Raw genomic sequence first — 6,885 nt, 5'->3', positions numbered from 1 at the left:
TGGGGAAAGAGCTTGGAGCTCAGAGTCCGTCACTTGCTAGCTGTGTGTGATCTCGCCGAGCCTCGTTTCCCCATCTGCAACAGGGGGTCTGTATGCCCACCTTACAGGGAGCTACAGGGGTTTTAGACTCCTGCATGCAAAACCCACACAGTCAGCAGGTGATTCATTGCGATGCTCCCCAAACTACATGCACATAAGTCAGCTGGGGGTCTTGTTAAAATGCAGATTCTAATTCAGTACCTCAGGTGGAGCCGAGATTCTACATTCCTCACAAGGTCCGGGGAGGCAGGCGCTGCTGGTCCCCGGACCACAGGACCACGTGTTGAATAGAGACCACCTCCCTGACCTGACACATTGTCAGCTAAGATGGCAGAGTATCAGAAATCGTCCATTTCAGAAAATGCAGGCCCATGAGGGTCAGATCTTGAATTCAGATGTCAGCCTTTTTATTCCTGGCACCCAGGCTCGAATCCCCCCGAGGCCGTGTTAAAACACAGACGCCAGGCCCCATCCCCAGATTCCGTGGGTCTGGGGTAGGGTCCGAGAATCTGCGTTTCTAACCAGCTGTCAGGTGATGCTGAGCTGCTGGTCTGGGGACCCCTCTTGAGAAATCTTGCTTTAAGTTAAACATCTTCAATGGCCAGAACCTCACCCAATCAGACTTTATCTGTCGGACACCAGATGGGCCGCAAAGGCTTTTTCTCCATGTGGTTTCTATCGATCTCAGTCCCCTGTCTGTGTCACCTCCTGTGGCAACCTCTGCAAGCGAGTGTTCAATAAATGCTTGACCTTCCGAGTGGCCAGCCTCTCAGCACAGGCCAGGGGAGAGGGAGCCGGGATTGCCTGCCGAGGAGCTCGGAGCTGGACCACAGTCTCGGGCAGTGTTCACGCTGCCACCACAGGTACAGGGCTCACTGTGAACCGGGCCTCGGAGCAGGTGCTGGACATGCCTTTGAGTCCTCACACCGTACCCCGAGGGGTGTCACCATCGTCACTCTGCACAGAGCAGGAACTGGGCTCAGGCAGGCGGAGCAAGTGGCTCAAAATGTGACCGCTGGCAAGCGACAGGGCTGGGATTCAGCCCCGAGTGTGTGTCGGAAAGCCTGCGATGTGGTGCTGCCTCCCGGCCCCCGCTGCAACTCTGACGGTGCCTGGGACAGGAGGTGCTGAGTGAATAAATGAGCGAATGAACGAATGACCAGATGGCAGGATGAAGACACAGACTCCCGAAAAGCGAGAAAAGGGAAAGTCGCGTGGTTGCCCCAGGTGTGAATCTCCCCAGTCTGCTGTAACAAATCGCCACAAACTGGGTGGCTCAAAACAACAGAAATGTATTCTCTCACGGTCCTGGAGGCCGGAAGTCCTAAATCAAGGTGTCGTCAGGGCCACCCTCCCTCTGGAGGCTCTAGGGGAGGATCCTTCCCGCCTCTTCCAGCTCCTGGGGGCCCAGGCGTCCCTGTGGCAGCATCCCCCCAGTCTCCACCATCACACAGCCTCTCCCTGTGTCTGTATCCTCTCCTTTTCTTATGAGGACACTTGTCATGGATTTAGGCCCACTCAGATAATCCAGGGTGATCTCATCTCGAGATCTTTAACTTAATTATACCTGCAAAGACCCTTTTTCCAAATAAGGTCGCATGCACAGGCTCCACAGCACAGACATGTTTTAGGGGCCACCATTCAGCATACTGTACCCCACGTATCTGGAATCTGATTATGTTCTCAATCATTCCATCAGACAGTCATTCGGCAAACACTGATTGAGGACCTACTGCACACTGGGCCCTGGGAATTCAGAGGTGAAAGAGAAGGTCTGTGCTCTGGAGAGAGGACAGACCGTGGCAAGATGAAGACTAGACCACAGTCCAACAGGAGAGGGAGTGGACCACGGGACTCCAGGAGGGCGGGATATCTGGAGGAGCTTCTTGGAGGAAGGTGAGAGGTCTGTGCACCTTTGGTGAAGGGCTGTGGATGTGGGGGGAGGCATTCAGGGGAGGGGGAGTCCCTGTGCAAAGGCTCAGCCAGGGGGAGGAGCCAGTGCTTCTGGCAAGGCCTCAGTGTTCTGGGGTCTGGGGTCCCCCAGGGTGGAGATGCAGGTCGGGGCAGCTGGGAAAGGCCTTTCTTGCTGCACCAGGGTTTAACCCCCACCTCGGAACAGAGTGGGGTCATTAAACCCAAGGATGGCTCTGGGCACGCGGGGGTGGGGTGGGGGGTGGCCCAGGCAGGTAGGGGCACAGGCCAAGCCCAGGCTCACACAGTCAGGATTCACAGGGCTCTCACTCTCTCCCCCAAACCCGCCCCAGGGGCAGTGAGAAAGGGATGAAGGGCCCTCACAGGCGGCTGCTTTGTACTCGTTAATCTAGGCTCTGGGAACCTGGGGCCCCTCCCTGTCCCCGGCCGGGTCCCTCATTAGCTGCCCATTAACGTGCATGACTTAGAAATTGGCCACTGGGCTGTGAAATTCCACTCAATGGGAAACCCTCTTAATTCTGAAGGGCTTTGATATGCTCTCTGCCGGCCTCCCGGGGTGGGTGACCTTTCCCGAGTGGCGCCCCGCGGGGCCCCATCTGTGTGGGTGGTGGCTCTGGTGCAGTGAAGACAGCGAGGTGGCACATCGGTGCCCTTGTGGAGGAGGCTGGTGGCGGCTCAGCCCAGCGCCCCGCACGTGGGAGCCGTCTCCCTTCTCTGGCATCGCCCCACCAGGCGAGCACCCATCATCAAGGGTGAGGGTCCCTCCTTCTTCACAGAATAGGGGTCACGTGACAGGTTAGGAACTTCCAGGAGAAATCCACCTCAGCTGTTTCCCCAGACCTTTGTGCTCACACCTGTTAGAAAGTTCTGGAAGACAGATGAGGGCAGGTCTCAGGAGCCAGAGTGCCTGGGATTGCACAGTGACCTCGTCACTCACGGGCTCTGTGATCTGGGCCTGGGCCTCGAGGGGGTCACCTGTGAAATGGGGTCACAATAGGGCCGTCAGGAGGATTCAGTGGGAACGTGCTCACGGCACAGAAGTGAGCAGTGCGGGTTTTTTTGAATCGCTATTGTTGCTGAAATAAGTGCACTTCAAATTACATCACCGGTATTTATGTGTTTTTACCTCTAGAACAGCATTCTGAACCGTGGCTACACAAGAATACCCGGGGCACTCTTCAAACTACCAGTGCCAGACCCACCCTGAGCTTCAGATGAACTTGTTCTGGGGTGGGCCGGGCACCAGGATTTCTAGAAAGCTCCCCAAGGGATGCTAACATGCCGGGAAGCACAAAACCTCAGTTCTGAGGGTCCCTGAGCCCAGGGCCCCCTCCCATCTCTGCGGCTTGCTGCCCAGGCCTGACCCACAGACGGCAGCTTAATAAACGCCGGGTGGAGTGAACCAGTTGCTGAAGGAGGAAGGCCACAGGACTTCAGACGACAGGAGCTCAGAGACTTGTAAGGGCAGCTCCACCCGCAGCAGTGAACCAGGGACCCAGAGTCCTCCTGTGGAAAAACACGACAGCTCAGGGACAGAGGAGCCCAGCGTGGTCGGCTGAATGATGGTCCCTGACGATGTCCGTGTCCTAATCACAGCATCTGTGAGCACGTGAACTGACAGGGCAAAGGGGGCTTGGCAGGTGAGAGGGAGTTAAGGACCTGGAGGTGGAGGGAGTATCCTGGATGATCCGGGCAGGCCCTGTGATCAGTGTCCTTAAAACAGGAAGGGTCAGAGGGCAGAGAGCGGAAGGTGGTGTGATGGTGGCAGCAGAGGCTGGAGTGACGTGCACTGAAGAGGGAAGAAGGGGCCATGAGCCGAGGAATGCAGGCGGCCTCTAGGAGCTGGAAAGGGCCAGGACACAGATTCTCCCCTGCAGCCTCCAGAAGGAACCAGCCCTGCCAACTCCTGATTTTAGCCCAGCGAGCCTGATTTTGGACTTCCAATCTCCAGAACTGTAGAATGAATCTGTTGTTTTAAGGCACTAATTTGTGGTGACTTGTTACAGCAGCACCAGGAAATGGACACAACCAGCACCCTGAGTTCTGATGGCAGGCACTTCAGAGAGGGTGGAGGCAGGTTAACAGCGGGGGTCTCGTCCGCAGAGCCGAGGCTGGGGGCAGCCAGGTGACACACGTGCCAAGGGCACGGGCCTGCCAAGTCCTGCTGTCCCCTCCCTCTAATGAGGGGCTGGTGCCGGCGTTATGATCCGGACTCCCGCTCCGGGCGAAGGAAGAGGGAACTGCGCCTTGGCAGCGTGAGGAAGCATCTGCACAGTCTTACCGCTGGCCCGCCTCCCGCCCACCGCATGCAAAGGAGGAAGCAGCAGGCCGCTCAGCAGCTGGAGCCGAGGCTGAATCACAGCGTCCTGAGGAGGGCGCCCCGCCCCTGCAGGCTCTTCATCCCTGGTGCTGACCCCCTGGGTGATGGATACGCCCTGTCTGGCCCTGGGTCTGGAGGGCCGGAGAGCCCCTCCCAGTCTCCAAGCTAGGGGCTTCCACCTGGCCTGTCCACAAGAATCCCCCGGGGAGATTTGTTTTTTTTGGTGGTAAAATTCATATAACATAAAATTCACCATTTTAAAGCGTACAGTTCAGTGATGTTTAGTACATTCACAATGTTGTGCAACCACTACTTTATCTAGTCCCAGAATATTTTCACCACCCCCAAAGGAAACCCCATCCCCATTAGCTGTCACTCCTCACCCCCTCCCCCAGCCCTAAGCAACCACTAACCTGCTTTGTCTCTGGGTTTGCCTGTTCTGGACATTTCCTATACATGGAATCATACACCGTGTGGCCTTTTGTGCCTGGCTTCTCTCACTCAGCATATTTTTGAGGTTCATCCACGTTGTAGCGAGATCAGTCCTTCCCTCCTTTTAGGGCTGAGTAATGTTCCATGGTATGGATATGCCACAGTCTGTTCATCCATGAGTCTGGTGATGAGCATTTGGGTTGTTTCCACCTTTCGGCTACCGTGAACAGTGCGGCTGTGAATTTCCATGTACGAGATTTGAACACCTGTTTCCAACTCTCTTGGGTTGACACCTAGCAGTGGAACACCAGGTTGCACGGCAGTTATCTACCCTGTGCTCAGCAGACGCATGCGATTGCTGCGGGGCAGGTTCACCGACCACAGGGCCCTTCCTGTGCAAGGTTTCCTCAGGGTCGTTGTGCGTGGGGCCTGCTCCTGTGGGAGCCTGGGATGGACAAGCGCAGGTGCAGGGAAGACCTCAGACCCTTACACAGCCCGTCCCCTAACAGGCAGACTGGGGGTGGGGCTGGGTACCCCGCTGTCCCCACTTCTGGTTCATCCGCACGCAGCACCTTCAAGGTTCCTGCGGTCAGGGCCCCTGCCTGGCCCTCAAGGGCGAGCTCGGTGAAGAATGAGCTGTGGGCCCGACCTCCATGCCCTGCCCTCTCGGGGCCCCCGTGGACTCTCAGGTTATCTGCGGTCGTGGTGGATTGGTTGTTCGTGTTTTTGGTTTTTTAAAAAAAAGCAGCTGTTCCCTAGGATGAGGGTCCATGCCAGGGCAAGAAAGGTCCCCTCAAAGCCCACATCCACGGCCTTCAGGCACACCTGTCACCAGGAGATCACCTACCATTGACCAGAGTGGACATGACTGAGTGCTAGCTCTGTGTCAGGCACATGGCCCTATACTCTGTGCTCCAAGTGAAGGCCCACAAGCCAGAATGGACCCCAAGCAGCCTGAGCCTAGGGCCAGGGCCCTAGTTCAACACCTGTGCCCTGGATGGTGACATCTGCTCTAGAACGTTCCTCCCAGGTGGGCCCCAGGTATCCCACTGCAACCACCCAACAAGGCCTGTCTCCTCGGACAGGCATTGCACACCGGACCCCATGGATCGGGTCTTCCCGGAGATTTTTCTTTTTTTATTATTATTTTTTTCCCCCAAAGCCCCAGCAGATAGTTGTATGTCATAGATGCACATCTTTCTAGTTGCTGTATGTGGGACACGGCCTCAGCGTGGCCGGAGAAGCGGTGCGTTGGTGCATGCCCGGGACCCGAACCCAGGCCGCCAGCAGCAGAGCGCATGCACTCAACTACCAAGCCACGGGGCCGGCCCTCTTCCCGGAGATTTAATCCCCTTCCTCTGTAAGCTCTCCCCACTGAGGACTTCTCTCTCTAGCTGAGTCTCACCCGCTCCTTCATCCACTTCATTCCTCCCATGACTGGTCATTTCCTAGTGTCGCTGTCCCCATAAAGTGAGGCAGACACAGATATACAGATGCCAGCAGGAGGGACAGAGACTTAGTTTCCAACCTGCTGCATTACTAGCTGTGTGAGCCTGGCCAGGAACCGAGCCCTTCTCTCTGGCAGGCACTCCCTCCGTGAGGCGGGCCCACGATGCCTACCTCTGCGTGTGTGTGTAAGGAAGAAACGAACGCAGGTGTCATACTGAGCGTGGGGAGCCTGGCACCCGGCTCCTGAGTTCCGTTCCGGCCAGCAGACAGGAAAGGATCCACCTTCTTTTTAGGTTACACCTCTATTAAGGTAGGCCATTGTGGCAGGTGGCACGCCCCGTCTGTGTCCTAGGCCCTCATTACTGCTTTGAGGCTGCTCTTTATTCGAAGGCTGACCGCAGTCCTTACGTGGTTGCTACAGAACATCACCTTGTTAGGTTACCCCATGTAGGTTCCCATCTAGGAGCTGCAGTAACCACAGGTCCCTAAAAATCTCGGTACCTCCACACCTCTTCTGTTCTTGGCTTAGCGTCAATGTGCGGTCTGGGCATCCATGCCTGTCCGTCTGTCTTCTCCCATCTCAACTATGCGACCCTACAAATGCCCAAACTCGGAGCGTACACACGTGCTCCCTGTAGCTGCCGTGAGAGCGCTCGGTCCGTCTCATCTCAACAGGAGGCCCGCTCGGCGCCTCCAACCCCATCTCCGGAGAG

The sequence above is a fragment of the Ceratotherium simum genome, chromosome 30, assembly GCF_057802395.1.
Source record: "Ceratotherium simum simum isolate JZ-2026a chromosome 30, ASM5780239v1, whole genome shotgun sequence".
Taxonomy (NCBI): domain Eukaryota; kingdom Metazoa; phylum Chordata; class Mammalia; order Perissodactyla; family Rhinocerotidae; genus Ceratotherium; species Ceratotherium simum.
The sequence above is the reverse complement of the archived record's forward strand: the minus strand, read 5'-3'. Positions refer to the sequence as shown.